Genomic DNA, 17,251 nt, shown 5'->3' on the forward strand with positions numbered 1-17,251 from the left:
TCCCCGAGTAATATTTTCAGATTGTTTGCGCTAATGCAAACTGTGGTCTCATTTTTGGAGACTTTCGAATTTTCCTACTTCCATTATCTCTAACCTGCTCAGCATGTGTATCACGGGACTTGTGTCTGAAGGTTGTAAGTATGTTGTGATTTGCCTGTGTCATGGGGCGTCAAAGTGTCTCTGACTCTCTGTCTCTCTTCAAAAGATCACGTCTCATCCACGGGAAAAAGTCTTGTCTCGTCGCAAGTTTTTTTTTTTTTTTAATAATAGAGATTTATTTATTATAGAATGATCACTGCAATATTTTGCATGGTTTGTTTGAAAATAAAAGCAATGTTGGAGCACTGAGGCACTTTTGCACGACCTCTTGCTGGTTTCTGTATCCACATTGCCAGCTCATCCTCGGTTATGACTATCAATGACTGTTTTTTTCTTTTTCTTTTGTGCTCATACATGAAACGCCATAAAAAGTGTGTAGTATCGACCCGTGGTCTTGGAGAGAGGTTGGGAGTAGGCACTGATAATACGGTGCATCACACCCTCCACCTCAGGATCCCAACTTAGGACCCAAATGCAGCAGTGCAACAGGTGACACCTCCGCCCTACACTAGCTTGAATGGAATGGAACAGTGTGAGATACACAGGGACTTGGGTGACAACCCTGCCACTAACCCCAAATTTTCCCTTGCACGTTGGAGGACCTCCTTGCAGGGCTGGATGCAGATTAACGTCATACCCAGGATGGAACAAGGGCCCAATGGAGTAGAGTCACTTCTGGCATTTACGGGATTCGAACTGTCAACCTTCTGATTACCAGTGCAGATCCCTAGCCTCGGAGTCACCACTCCGCCCTGGTCACAGCTCTTTGAAAAATCTAAAGCTTTTGGGTTAAAAATATACAGTATATAGAATGCAGTGTAATCAGTTTAAATTTATCTGTGTGTATACAAAATGTGAAGCTCGCTCTGTAGGCTGCGTTAAATGAGCACACAGAGTGTAAGGCTGGGTTTATTCTTCACGCAACGCATGCTGCAGCGGACGCTCCTGCTACGCAAGCGCTGTACTGTTTATACTTGTGTGCGCACTTTACGTAAATCTGGAGGAATCCACCAGGTGGCAGTGTGATATATTAATCACGGGGTTCTATTCAATAAGGGCGCGCACAAAAAGGCGAGCTTCAAAAGGGCGACCTCAATTGGGCACAGCGAATAAAGGCAAACGCAACAAAATTATTACAGGAAAATTTATTAGATAAAGGCAATAATTGAACGTATAAAAAGGCGAAAGCAAGACTATTAAAACATCCAATTAATTAATGCATGAACTTCTAACGAACTATTTCTGAAGCTCTCTATATTTCGTTGTTTTCTGCTCTTACTCATTGTTGTGTTACACTTGAAGCTGTAGATTATGTGCAATGCCACGTAGATATTTTGTTATTATCTACTATTATTATCTAAATTATCTATGAACGCCTTTATTCACTGCGCCCAATTGAGGTCGCCCTTTTGAAGCTTGCCTTTTTGTGTGCACCCTTATTGAAGGATACCCAGTGGGTACAGGTTCAGCTTAGTTGTGTTGTGAATTGCCTGGAACACCCATTAAATTCTGATGACACCCTACCGCAATATCTCTAAAAAGGATGTTTAATGATTAAATCCATCAGTCCAGGGATTTGTCCATTTCAGCTAGCATTGGGCACAAGGCTGAAACAATCCCTGGACAAGGCATCAGCTCATTGCAAGGTGAATACAAGCACTCACAAACACGCTGGCATCATTTTAGTGTCACCAAATCTGCATATCTTTGAAAGGAAACCGGAGCACACTGTGGAAACTCACCAGGAAAACATATAAACTCCAGGCCGGGAATATCAGTGACGTGACTCTCTGCGAGACAGCAGCGCTACCACTACGCCACCGTGTCACCCCCATGTGTGTAATTAACAGTATTCATTATTTAAACGAAATTACCGATTTATCTGTAAAATGTAACATACATACTTTATCACTTTCATGATGAAATGCATTAAAGTATAAATCTGAGGATTCTAAATGTGCAGAGAGCTGGAATATCATACATTTAATGTTCCCAGTGTGGCGATCTATTGCTGTTTGCCGCTTCTGTCAGTACAGGAGGAAGCCCTAGAAAAAAAGACGGCACAGAAGACGGTATGTGAGACTTTTAAAATTAATCGTGTCATTACGATCGGGAATATGCAACACTTGAATATAAAAGCACCATGAATACATCTGTATGTCGGCATTTTGCTTCACCACTTCGAACCATTCATCAAACATCGAAGCGCGCACACCGATCTCGTAGGATCCGCAAAGCTGCTTTCTGTCACATGTGGATAGTAACCAGAGACTCTGACGTCACATTCCAACTTTTATCACACTGCGCCCCCTGAGTTTTTGCTGGTATTGTAACTCGCGCACGCGTCGTGTTAATTTCGGAGGCCCTGCTCAGAGGACGCATCAAATGAACGCTGGAAATGCGTGGCAGCCATGATGCGGGCGCGTACACGTTCTGAGTGTGAAGTATCAATGAGCCCTAACAGGTCAAAAGTAGGTGTTGTTTAGGGAAAAAAAATACCGTAAATACTTGCGTATAAATCGGGTCTTGAAACCTGAAAAATCAAACATAAAATCAGATCTTGACTTATACACTCATTCAAAAATGAAACACTTGCATTTTTTTTTTTTTTACATCATTCTTGCCTGCTCCAATCTCACATCAGTTTCTCAGACACAGAGAATTTTGTTGCAGCAGCGCAGTTACTAATTTCTTTCGCCACTTCAATGACGTTTAATTTAAAACCAGCTTTGTATTTTCTTCTGATCAAACGCTCCATCATAGATAAGAGATGCTCTTACAATAAAGGTGTATAAGGGTGTGAGATACAATAAACACAAATCAGTGCAAACGTTGCTTCAGAATAGTTCGAGTATTACCGTATGGTCACGTAGGCACAATACATAGAATAAAAAGGCCATATGCTCCGTGGTTACTCTCTCAGGTGGGTGTTAGCATATCATAATCTCTTGGATCAATAGCGTCAGTTTTCCGCATTTGACTTATATGACCAACATTATAAAACACCAGAAATTATACAGTAAAATCAAGCCCCGACTTATCCAAAAGTATATATGGTAATCATGCAACTTGGGTGTGCATCTGTCATTAAACAACTGTGTCTGTATGCAAGTCAGGATGGGTGCCAACACTGCATATAAAAAATTCAGATGCGAGTGTCAGTAGGCTTGGCGCTCTAGGAATCAAGTTACCCCGACTACCATTGCAGTAATTATTTACCGCTCTGATGCGGATCTTGCTGATCACAAAATAGGTCATTATGATAGCAATTGACGAGAAGTATTCATAATTAATTACAGAATTACAATAATTGAAGGTTCCTCTAGAGCAGGGGTCCCCAATCCCCGGTCCGCGGCCCACTACCGGTCCACAGCCGTTGAGAGAACTGCCGGCAACGGCGACTCACTCAGACTTTTCAGAACGCTTGGCAGGTGGGGCTTTGCAGCGGTGCAGAGAGAGGAGAGAGACCGAGGTGAGAGACTATTACAACAAAGTATTTTTATGGTCCCGACAGTTTCCCCATATGACATGAGTCTATAGAAGTCGCGTTACTACGAAGTACATTCAACAGATGCTTTCATTACAACGAAGTGACCTTGAAATGCTTGAACGAATCATCCACAGAGCAGTTAGATCTGTAGTTTGCACAACGATCCCCAAACAGAAACATTGTAAAAAAATCTTTCTTCGAACTTACCTAGTACTGTTTTTTTTTTTTTTTTGCTGTTTTTGTTTTCTTTGGTTTTCATTGATTCCTTTTGCTTATTGCTTGTCAACATTTGAAAAACATCCATTGGAATTTAACTCATTGTCACCCTCCTATAGAAACGGCAGACACGAAAAAAAGACTGCAGTGTTAATGTTTGTGATGTGCAATCTGTTGGATTGGCAAATGTAAAGCACATGTCTTTTGTTATATGCAAAAATGAAGAAAAATCTCAGATTGCAAACGTATGCGAACTGCTTAATAACTTTAATAATAATAGAAATGTTATGTAAATTGTGTATAAAACTGCACCCCCCAACCGGTCCATGGAAAAATTTGCATCTAATAAAGTGGTCCTTGCTGTCAAAAAGGTTGGGGACCACTGCTCTAGAGTACCTCTTTCTCTTGCATGATTTGGCTCAAAAACTAATCAGCACATCGTCATCTGATAACAGGCCTAAGCTTCGTGTTTGGTACTTTTCCGTTCAGCTGTTTTAGCTCTAGCCTGTCCTCAAGAAACTGTGACACAGAGACACACACCTACCATTGAGATATCAGTGTTTTCGGTATCAGGGGACCCTACAATGTCGAGATCCTTTGCAAACTGGAGATTGAATTTTTTGACAAATTTAAAGCTTTCACTCCTCCTATATCAATGATAGCTTATGGTGTAGAAGAGCACAAAGCCAAAATATATAATTTGAGTACACATGACATAGGAAAATAACATTTGAGTAGGCCTGTGCTGGCTCACATTTGAATCATGACAGACGCGTACTCAAATCAGATTACGTCATGTCGTAATGATTGCTCTGCTGCCACATCAGACACTTGGCACACTTTTGTGCAGAGCATCACTTACCTGTTCAAGAAACGGAATTGAAGAGGGGAAAGATGGAAAATATGGAGCTCAAAGCAATGGAAATTTGGAATTGGGGGTGCCGAGGCAGACAAAAGTCAAACCCCCACCATCCACAAGCACACAAGAAACATATCAATACCTCAAGACAATAGCAACAGGAATCTACAATAAAATGAGTTACTTTTATATCACAGAAACTTGAAAGGCACATTTTCTTAGACAAACACCTTTGCTACTTCTAAGTGGACACATTTATGAGGATGTAAGGCCTTTGCTTTCATGTTTAGACCTAGCCAAGTATTTATTTTTTTTTTTTTTTAACAAAATGCTTCAGACTTCACAACACAAGATTAAGTAGAAAATTAATACATCTCATGAAAGTGAAGCAATGAGACTTTGAAAAATACCAAACTTATCCTTTAATAGGGAAAGAGAAAAGGGACACGTTTTACAGGACCTGATGCAACCATAAGAGGTGGCCTTGAAGGAATCCTCCAGTCAAAAGGAATGTTTTCCTGTATAGAGAGTCAGGTCAGGTCCTTAAGTATCTGGGCAGTGACACAATCTTCATAATTTTGGCTCGGTACGCCACCACAATGGATTTGAAATAAAGCAATCAAGATGTGATTAAAGTGTGGACTTTCAGCTTTAATCCCCTTTCATGATTCAACTCATGGATACTGAACTGTTTCACCAAGCAAGGGGTCTCCCGTAAGGATTTCAGCATGCAGATACTCCACTGTTTTGAGCTAGAGGGTCTCCCATAATGATTTTGCCACATGGATATTCAACCGTTTCATTGAACTGGGGTGTCTCTCATAATGATTTCGGCATGTGGATAATGAACTGTTTCACCAAACTGGGGTGCACCTCTTTTCAACATGAAAAAGTAAAAAAAAAAAAAAAAAAAAAACTAATAATGATAACAAAATAAATTTGTCCACTGGTCTGTGCTATAAATTTGTTTTCTGTATGATTCCAATGACTTTGATCATTTTTATAGTCAAAAATCGCTGAGTTGGCTCATTGGCTGTTCAAATACAAGGGAGAAACGCGAGGTGCGGCAGCGATGAGCCTCACCTCACCTCGGCCATCCCTCACACACTGGGCTGATGCCTGCAATTGGCGCATACCTGTTGCTGTCTCTCTGTATGTCGCCAATATAATGTTTTTTATTATACACCTGACTTTCCAAAGTCTGGCTAATATCTTTAATTGAATATGTGCGACATATCTAGTCTTGCTGATGGGACATAAAACCACAGTGAAAAGGCACAAGGTGACTGAGGCAGACAGTACCGTGTCACCCTGAAGGGGGCGCATGTGAGCCCAACAGGTGCTTGTTGCTGCTGTTCTTCTACACTGAGGCGCCAATTAGTTAGCGATATCAGAAAGTCAAGTGCACTGCAGCGGGCCGTTTATTTTTATTGTTCCAACTGACAGCCAAAATGGAAGATTAAGATTTTAAATGGAAGATAAGGAGGACTTTTACAAGAAAGTGATGAAGATTTTCGTGGAGAAGGATTGGCGCATGGACTTAATTTACAAATAAAGGTAAGACCATAAACGGTTTTCAATTTTATAAAAAGAAATGTGATCTAAGAAAAAAACAATCCAATATTTAAAAACAAAATTTTGTCCTTAAATAAAATATTTTGTTTTTCTTGTTGTCATTTTGTTGAACAGTCTGTATTAAAATTGATTAAAGCATCAGAATTAAAAGCTTTTAAAAACAACTAAATAGTTCAATTAAGGTCAAGATTGAAACCCGATTTTTTGTTCACCACTCTATACTTTCATTTGTATTGAATGAGTGTGAATTGTGGAATTGCAACGGCAAATTTAGAACACATGGAGGGTGCAGAGCAAATGCACTTTCTCCGCTCTCTCACCGATATAAAAGTAACATTCTTTCTTAGCTAAATATGTGCCTTGCCTATTTGTGTGTCAAGAATGCTGATGAGATATGAAACATAACCAGTAGTCATTGTGCATGCTGCCAAATGAAAAGTGAATAAGCTACTCTTTTGGGTTCATATATTTCCATGCATCACCAACCATGAACCTCACCACACACCACTGGTGTGTATCCTGTAATGATTTCAGCATGCAGATACTCAACTGTTTGAGCATTGGGGTCTCCCATAACGATTTTGCCACATCAATACTCAACCGTTTCATCAAACTGGGGGGTCTCCCATAATGATTTCGGCATGCGGATACTCAACTGTTTCAGAGAACTGTGGTGTGTTTCCTGTAATGCTTTGCGCAAACAGATACCGGACAAACAGATACCCAACTGTTTCTTTGCATGAGGAGGTCTCTGGTAATGATTTTGCCACATGGATACTCAATTGTTTCATCATACAATGACATGGGCACACGGATAGTCAATTGTTTAAAGGAGCCCTGGTGGTTGGTGAAGAGGCCCCTTGGCGCACACCCAGAACGCCCTGATGGTGGATCTGCTCCATTTTCCTGGGTGCAATATATTTAACATTACAGTAAACATGCCTGTGTTTGGGTCGCTGTAAGCATACTGTACGACTGGATAACTTCACAGGTGGATTTTGCGACACGAGTAACATGAGATTTTTGAACATTTTGATATTGTTAAGTGTTGTCCAATGTTGGTCACCATAGACTTAACATTGGCTCAGAAACTTTACCTCCAGTTTGCATTACATAAAGCATTATGTTAAAAAAATTTTCAGCAATTACTATGAACTACATGGGATAAGTTACCATATATAATATTAAAAAAATGTATCTGTGAAGTATTCATTTAAGAAACGTAAACACAAAAATAAATTAGATGGTGATATAACGAACATGAAGCCGGCATTGAAAGCTGTACGTGTTTGAGCTCCAAGAGAAATCAGAAATGACGGCCTTTAAAACCCTCTCAAGTACAAGGAGCAGCAGGACAAGAACAATGGCAGTGAACGGGCATGTATAGAATGAAATCTGGGGGGAGAATTATATTGGAAAGCAATCACCAGTTTGATACGATACTTGACAGATGACAGTGACAAATGAAAGTCACCTTTTGCCAGGAAAACAAGTAAGTGCTAAAAGCAGGAGATGCAGGAAAAGTGCAACTGAGGACCAGCTGCGATTCTGGCCACTGCTTGCTACACAGTAAGTGTCTAAAAAGAACAACATTTTAAACAGATTCAAGCTGAAATGGGGGAAAAACATTTCAACAGTAAATTCCTCAAGACGGCTGGAAGCCTATTTGACTGGTGCATGGACAAGAGCTTTAAGATAACCCCGTGTTAATGTTGGAACCCATTACAGCAGAATGAAGATGGCACCTCAGGTCTTCGCCATTCTACAAAGCTTCTGTTGCCCCTACCATCTTGGACTGTGTACAGAATTACCCACACTTCCGCAGTGACATCGCCAACACTTCTTCTAGCAGATGCTGGATGAGACTTGTCCATTGTGCCAATGCCTACACAAGCAAATCCAAACACCTTACTACTTTCTCCATGAAATCTGACAGGATGGCTGAGTATTCGGAAGACGGTGCCATCAGTAAATGATGTCTAATAACAAACTGCAGTCTTAAAATGGAGACGTCTTTACAAGAACTAGAACTTACTAGAAAGAGGGCAGGCAGAGGTGTACAGCGAGAAATCCCAACTCCAGAAGTCTGCTCTACTGCAGATATGTCCACACAGTTCAATTGCTGGGCACCTCCACCATAACAACAGTTGACAGGAATGCCACAGAGGATTTGGGAATTTCCCAGAATGTCTGAGAAAACACAATAAGGTCGAATGACAGTTTGTTGGGGGATCAGACAGCATTCATACTTGGACCACCAGAATAGATCAGCCCCGGGGATGAGGGCCCAAAATATGACTAGGCAGAAGCTTTAATGCAATCGGTGATGCCACAAAAAGAAAACTCTTCTACATTAATACGAGGGTGAGTCAAAAATTATCCACAATCCGGTTATATTAAACCTTCTGTTGTCAGCACTCTCCGTATGCGGTCCCCGTCTCCCCAGTCACTCCTGTGTTACGTCAGGTCATTTGTAACTGGGGTGTGAGAAACAAGGGATGCCCCACTTGTGATTTGCATGAAAGAAGAGCAACGTGCAGCGATTTGTTTTTTGTGGGCTGAAGGTGTGCCTGGTGCCGATATATTTATCCAAGACTTTGTGCACAGTATGGAGAAAGTGTTTTGTCGCGAAGAAGTGAGTATGAATGGATAGAGAAGTTCAAGGAAGGTCACTCATGTGTCAGCCATGAAGAAAGAGCCAGACGCCCATCCACGTCCAATGACAACATTGAGCGTGCAAATGAAACGATTCTGTTGAATAGATGAGTGACAGTAAATGATGTGGCAGATCAGCCATAGCTGTGCCTACACAATAATCCACAACAGACTTGGCTTTCGAAAGAAGCCCTACAAGGACGAAGATTCACATCTGAGGAAGAATGAAAGAATACGAAAGCTTGTTGACAGAAGGACAAAGTGTATTGAAAAGCGGGGAAATAATGTCGAAAAATGATGGATTTGTCTTTTCAGAAAGTTGATTAAAATAAATGCTACAGCCAAAAAGTGCGGAAAATTTTAGAATCACCCTCATATATACCAGCAAGCACACTAACCTTAAACTGGACTGGGTTTGGAGAGACAGTTGAGAACAACAACAGTACCTGTTATCGGGTGCCAATACATGGGGGTACAAATGCCAGAAAGGGGGCTACTTCTGTTTGAATAGTTTGAAGTATGTTTAAAAGGCATTAATTATATCAAATTAAATGTGCCAAGAAAATCCCAAAATGACTGGCCTACCTGGGACTGGATTTAGATGAAGAGCCTTTTTTATTATTATTACAAAGGGAAACATTGAAATTTGAGCAATTATGATTTTTGCTTGGTAAATGGTTATTAATAACCTGATGGAAATGCCTTTGAATGCAACTGAATGACTGATGGTACAAAATACGACGGAAAATGAAAGAGTAAAGGGAATTTGAAAATGGCGTGGTAACCGCAAAACAGAACTGCTGACGCAATGCAACGCGTTTGCAGTGGCGTATGGCTAGTTTGAACACGCACAGCACAACTCTCTGCCGTTTGTCTAGTTGAAGACCATGTCAAATGAGGACAGACGCTACGCTGTGGGGTTGCCCAATTGTTAAACACAGCGTAGTGAGATTTCTGTGGGCAGGGGGAGTGTAACCTGCTGAAATGCACTGAAGGATGATGGCTTGTGCAGATCAGTAAGCTGTTTGGGTACCCATCTTGTGCAATCTTTATGGTACCCCCAAGTGATCATGCACTAGAACATGTGCAGATCCATAGCTGGTATCCAAAAGTGCAACAGCAGACAACACAATCGATCAAGCTTCTCTGATGGAGGCATTCGCCATGACATTGTGGGCTTGCGTGCGTGATGTTGACCAGCTTGAGCTTTGTGGGTTACACTTCTTCTTCCCGCTTTAAACCTTTCTACCAGTTCATAATCTTCTAGTTGAGTCCTGCTGTTATCACTTCCATACCAAGCCAATGTCCTTCAATTAATTTCAGCAGGTGACTCTCTGGCAAAAGAAAACTCACTATGGTGTTGTTCAAAAACTGTGCAATCTCACAGCAGAGCATCCATCTTCATTTGACCTGGGGTTCAACTAGACAAACAGCAGAGCACTGTGCTGTGTGTGTTCAAACTACCCATAAGCCACTGCAAATGTGTCATATGGAGTCAGCTTTATTGTGGTTACCACTTAATTTTCAAATTACCTGTACTTTTATGATTTACCCTCAAACTGAAACATTGCCAAATTTGCTACATCCCTATTAAAGTTTGAAGGTGTGTGCATCCTTTACTGAAAGGAAAGAAGCCCCCTGCCAGACCATTAACACAGCTGAGACTCCGTCATCTGTATTATGAAACACTATTCTGCCATGTACAATATCTCTAATTTAACCTTTTTACATTACCTAATTTTCCTTGTTTATTATACATTCCGACTTTTAGCGGTCAACAAGAACCACTGTACTGGTTCTTCTAGGATGAAGCTGAACTCCATAAGCACATTTGTTAGGTAAAATGCCCATTTGGCACTGGGTGGTCTTTTAGCATTGGAACCCCTGCAGATTTCTCCAGTATAAAAATCTGCAAAATTTGGATTTGCTATATTATTAGCAGGGCGGCACAGTGGCGCAGTGGGTAGCGCTGCTGCCTCACAGTTAGGAGACCTGGGTTCGATTCCCGGGTCTTCCCTGCGTGGAGTTTGCATGTTCTCTCCGTGTCTGCGTGGGTTTCCTCCGACAGTCCAAAGACATGCAGGTTAGGTGCATTGGCGATTCTAAATTGTCCCCAGTCTGGGTGTGTGTGTGCCCTGTGGTGGGCTGGTGCCAGGCCCGGGGTTTGTTTCCTGCCTTGCGCCCTGTGTTGGCCGAGTTTGGCTCCAGTGGACCCCCATGACCCTGTGGTTGGGATATAGCAGGTTGGATAATGGATGGATATTATTAGAATCCTGCAACCATAATCTTGTCAGCTTTTTTATTTTTCTGTCCTCACCATTATATTCACTTCATTTAGCAATCTGACTTACAATTAAGGTTACTTGTTTATCTGTATTATGGTGGTGCATATGGATTTATTCATTTTATTTTTTCCATTCACCCATTTATTTCTATCTAATGGATTATTTTTCTTTTTACTTGCATCTTGTAAAAGCACTTTGTTTTGTATGAAAATGTCCCATATAGCTAAATGTTGCTCTTCCAGTCTGTTAGAAAATGATTTATTGGACTCCATTAGAGGAAACGCCAAAAGAAGGGTCTTAATTTCCAGAGATTTCTAGTGCAAGGAAGCAGCTCCTAGTTAAGCACTGACTGGTTTTTGTTACTAAAACAACATTACAGATGTTTTCAAAAATGACAGCACACCTGCTGACCTGCTTAACCCCGGGACACTTGATCTGTGACATTTCACAAAGTTCTGTACGGTCCAACGGCACTTGGAGACGTCAATAACCAGCGTGCTGAGAGACCCTCCAGTAACAGAGGAGAAGAGCAAGCGTGTCAGCGTTCTGTTGTTACAGTCGCCCTGCCCAATTATAAAGGGGTTTACTTGGCAGGACTTCCCATACTGAAATAATTTTTTATTAGGCTTAGGTGGTCATTATCGTCATCCGTACAACGGACAAGCCAAGTACAATATTCTGCCCCAACTGTATTTTTTTATATTGTTGTTGTGGCTTTGACGTGGTACTCTAAGCAGAACCTTCTTTCGCCTGTGCATGTACTAACACTGACCCTGGTTAACACTCCCCCTTGTTGGATGCAGTCCTCCATCATGGATGATAAACCTGTATGAAAAATGACTCCTTTATGAAAGTCTGCCAGCAAATGTTTAAACTAACTGAATTAATGCATTTAAAGGAATACTTCACCCAAATATTGTATTTTATATTACCATAAATAGCTTGCAGTCATGGCTGTGAAAATTTTATCTCATGTTATCATGCAGAATGGACAGAAAATGTCTGATATAATAGAAGTCAATAGTGACTCGTGCTGTACGATGGATGGCAAATGTGAAAAACATCGGTAGAAAATGGAAGGTTGTTCAAGGAAGAAAAACTCACTTTTTGAATTGAACACCTGCCAATTCACTCATTGGTCAAGAAATCAACAAATCAAAAAGTAATTCCCATAAAGCTTTAGGTTTCCTGCTTCTGACGTGCATGGAGAACTCTTGAAGTATATATTTAACAATATTTTGCTATTGTACAGCAGTGGTCACTAGTGACTTCTTTTATATCATAAAATGTCTCTATTATGTTTGAAAACATGAGATTAAAATTTTTTCTGTTACCGTTATAAACTACACATGAAAAACTTTGCCCAAAAGTGACTTTTTTAATAAAGTATTCGTTTAAATGGATATATTCAGTTAAATTAAATCAGTTATATTGATGCAAAATAGCACTTGGCCTAACTTGAGTTCTGAAGTCTTCATGCCAGTGCAGGTTTTTAAATTGGAGTAATTATGTCTGCTAACTAGGCCCTCAAGTCCAGTACTGCAGGCCTTCCCTGTGTTCATAAATTGTGTAAACGCTTGAAGTCGAGTTGATTAGCAAACTCTGTTGTTCCAGGCTGAGCGTCTACAGCTAGCAACTTCTGTCTTGTCCATGGCACCTGTGAATTACACACAGTACCTTAAGTCTTTGCCGCCTTGAAAGTTGTTACACAACACTGAATCGCATTCCGATTTAATTTGGCTTTATTGACACTGATCAACAAAAAGACTCATTATCATCAAAGTAAAAACAGATCTCTGTAAAGTGATTTAAATTAATTGCAAATATAAATAATTGACTGTATTCACCCTCTTTAACACCTCTAAATCATCACTGGTTTTTGAAGTCACTAAATTTGTTCAATACAGATCACCTGCTTGGGTTTCAGCTGATTGTAGTATAAATGCACTTCTTTATCTGGAGTGTCCCAACTTGTGTTCATGCAAGAATGTTGGCCTGAACTGAACTCAAAGAGGGGGAGGAAAAAATTCCAAGCAACTCCATGAAACGGTGATTGAAAAAGCACGTCAGGGGATTGAGACAAGAAAATAACCAAGTCCTTGAAGTCTCAATTACTGAGAAATGGAAAGAGTACGGTACAATAGTAAATCTGCCTACAGTAGGATGTCTCCCCTCAGACATAAGCGTCAGTCGGCTTGGCGCTCTAGGAACCAAGTTACCCAAACTATTCTATAACATTTCAGTAATTATTTACTGCTCTGATGCTGATCTTTCTAAATCATAAAATGCCACTACGATAGCAAATGATGAGAAGAATTCATAAACAGTTACAGAATTACAGTATTTGAGGTTTCCTTCGGTGTGCCCCTTTCACTTGCACAATATAGCTCTAGACTAATCAGCATATCTTCATCCCGTAACAGGCTTAAGTTTCGAGTTTGGTATTTTTCTGTCCAGCTCTAGACCATCCTCAAGAAACTGACACACACCCATCATCAAGATAAGACGTTTTCGGTATCTGTGGACACTAAAACATTAAGATCTGTCAATAAACTGATTGCAATTTTTGATGAATCTACAGGTTTCGCACCTCCTCCATAGATGATAGGTTAGGTTGGAGTCGGGTGCAAAAAAAAAAAAAAAGTTATAACTCAAGTAATTAGAGTATTAATGGAGGGCTCCAAGAGACCTATGAGAAATCTTAAGGAGTTACAAGCTTCGGTTGAGATTGAAGAGACTGTGCACCAAACTACTTCTGTTTGGCTGCTTCACCAGTCAGAGTCATGGAAGAGTGGTAAAAACATCCAGTATCCCAGTTAGATTTTGCCACAAGGTACAAAGGAGACCCTGAAGTTAGCTGGAAGAATGTTCTAATGTATGATGAAATGAAAACTGAGCTTTTTGGTCATCAGGTTAAACACCATGCCTGGTGAATGCCAGAAAGTGCAAATGAACAATAACGCCTTGCTCCGGCCAATAAGCTCGGTGGTGGCCACATTTGATTCTTGCCCTTCACTTGCAATGCCCATGCAACCTGACAGAGCCTTAACAGTTTTGCAAAGACAAATGGGGAAAAACTGCAGATGTGCAAAGCTGATAAGATACGTGTACACACAGACTCAAGGCTGCCACAGGTGCATCTACTAAATACTGAGTTGAAGGGGTGAATTTGGTATTTTTAGTACACTGTATTAATCTCCCAGGGGAAACTGTCATTTCACTTGACCTTTGGGGGGCTAAACCGCAAAGTCAGCCACTGTAATGCGCCCCAGAGCAAGTTTTCAGGTTAAGAGCCATGCTCAGGGACCCAATGGAGTAAAGTCCCTTCTGGCAGTAAGAGGATTGGAACAGGGAACCTTCCAGATACAAGCACAGATTCTTGGCCTCTGAGCCACCACTCTAATACTTAAATAACCAGTTTTTAGTTTTATAGGTGTATTTAATTTAGACCACTTTACAGAGATCTGTTTTCATTTTGACGTTATATTTTTTTTGATGATAAACAGCTGAAACGTTTACCAATAAATGTGAAACTTCCAAAAGGGGGTGAGTATTCTTATTAGGCCCTGTATATAAACAGACAATAAGTGTATAGATTCCAATTCAGAGATATGCATCTGCTTAAAGATATCACTGAGTATATTAACACCATCAAAGTGAACCACAAGCCACCCGGGTGATGCACAGGTACATTCTTCATTATAATGATTACACCCAGTCTGAAATAACACACTAAGTAAGATCTTTCTTCTCCTGCCAGCTTACAACACAGCAATAATTTAAAACTCATTGCAGAGAAAACAAAACAAATTTTTATAAATACTAAAATAAGGAAAATACTGCAGTATATACAAGTACTTGCATTTTGTTTCAATGAAAGAACCAGCAACCAACACATCTATTTCGAGAACAATGTGTTTTTAATGTACTCTAGTAAATGTTTTCTATTAAAAAGAAACTACTCTTAGCATGAGTATTTTCAAAAGAAAATGCATATGTACTGCATATGAATCACATGTTACAAAACAGGAATTTTTAATACTGTTCTTCCTTGGTTCTGGATGGTCTTTTAACACCATTTTCTGTTGCATAAGAATAAACGTCAGTTTAATGTTGCGTTTAGCCAAAGAGATTGTCATTTTAATCTCAAATGCCACACAGATTTACCGCCCCCCCCCCCCCCCCCCTCCCATATGTAGCAACTTGCAAACCTATCAAAAGCAAACAAACTCAATGTTCCACATATACTAGCAGAAAAGACCGCTTTTTAACTCACCTCAGCCAAAACAAAGAAACAGCATTCCCCACTATGAATAAAGTCATTCAGGAGACAAGTCAAAGTATATGCATCTTTTTTTCTGTTAGAAGGATCTATCCAGGGATAAATATCCTGTAGTATATGAAGTCTTCTATTTCAATGAGAAGAAACCCATTAAAGTAGTTAAAACAGAACATCACAGATTGTCTATGGATGGTAATGTGTGCAATTTTGATTGTTTTCCAGGATTTACCACTTACATAAAAAGCCTTGTTGAACCAAGGCAAATTAAAGCAGTAAATGTATACTATTTACTGCATAAAACACAAGCACTCAAGTGAACACATTTCAGAAAACAGCATTGAATGGATTCATATATATTAGAAACATACAATTGGAAATGCACCTGCATATGATTAGGCTTAGATAAATGAATCTTTTTGTCCCATTAACCACTGTTTACACTTAATAATTAAAACATCAGAGAAGTCGTCATGGTATTAAATAGCAGTATATTTTTCCTCTCCATATGTCCAGTATTAAAATAAAGTAATCAAATAGCTCATGAAATCAATGTTTAATTAAGGATTATGAAACAGGTACAGCACTAAAACACCTATTATAACATGTGTAAAAGCTATCCGAATGTTTAATGTTGATAAAGTGCCCAAAGTGAATATCATGTTAAGAAATGGCAACCGCTTAAAGGAAAAAAAAAAAAAAAAAAAAAGCATGTAAATGCTGTGTTAATTACTTCTATTTAAGGCAGTTCCAATAACTGAAATAAAACTATACCATCTTATGGTAAGGTTGTTTGCTTATGGTTTACAAGAACATGGACATTACTTAATCAGGAACACTGAATGATTTTTGCCAACTTTCCCCTCTGTGCTTTAGGCCGAGACTGTGCACAAGATGACTAAAACTTTGGTTGTGCATTCTCCCAAGTTACCCTGAATCACAATCCCTTAAATCAAGTCTTTTAATATTTGCAGTTATCAAGAAGTATCTGACAGGATGCAACGATAAAACGGTTTCAAAAAACAGTGCTAAGAAACTGAACAAAAAATATAGGGTGCATGTTTGTTGCAGATGTAAAAATGTTTCAGGGACTACACTACATAATAAAATAAGTTATAGATTAGTGTACAGTATGTGGGCCTCTCTTAAAACAAACATGAAATTACAGTACAGAAAGATAAAAAGTGAAACCCAACATTAAATTTGATGGTTTTAAAAACTAAAGCTGCTCATCAAAAAAACAAAAAAAAACCTCCACAATTTCCAATTATATAAAATGTTTTTCGGTATGAAAAAAATAACTAGGTGCATAAATTGCACTGCCCAAACTGCTCACTGGTGTGTAGAGCTTTAGTGAAAATGAACCGCTGGAAGGGGTCTTGAGCAGAAATTTGAACTCTAGTGTAGATCTGACGTGCAAAAGACAGACACAAGAATAGTAGAAAAATACGATTGATAAGAGCTAGTGATAACTTAATCAAAAGCTGTGCGCAGTTTTTATTGTCGTTGGGTTCTAACTTTACATTCAAAAAGGTAATAGCTGTCCCTGTTCTAAGAACCATTATGAAAGTATACGCACAATTATAATATACATCTTGTATTTTACATAAAGAATTAAGAGTATAGGCATGTAGGTTGCATGATTCCATCAAAAGGCGTTTTAAAACTTTCACTTCAGAAAAATCAAAACCAAAAACAGAAAAAACAATAAATATAAAGGTGCTATTATTAGCAAATAGTCAAATGCTTTATAACTGACTTGAACAGCCTCAATGTCATAATCCTTATTCTTC

The sequence above is a fragment of the Erpetoichthys calabaricus genome, chromosome 5, assembly GCF_900747795.2.
Source record: "Erpetoichthys calabaricus chromosome 5, fErpCal1.3, whole genome shotgun sequence".
Classification (NCBI taxonomy): Eukaryota; Metazoa; Chordata; class Cladistia; order Polypteriformes; family Polypteridae; genus Erpetoichthys; species Erpetoichthys calabaricus.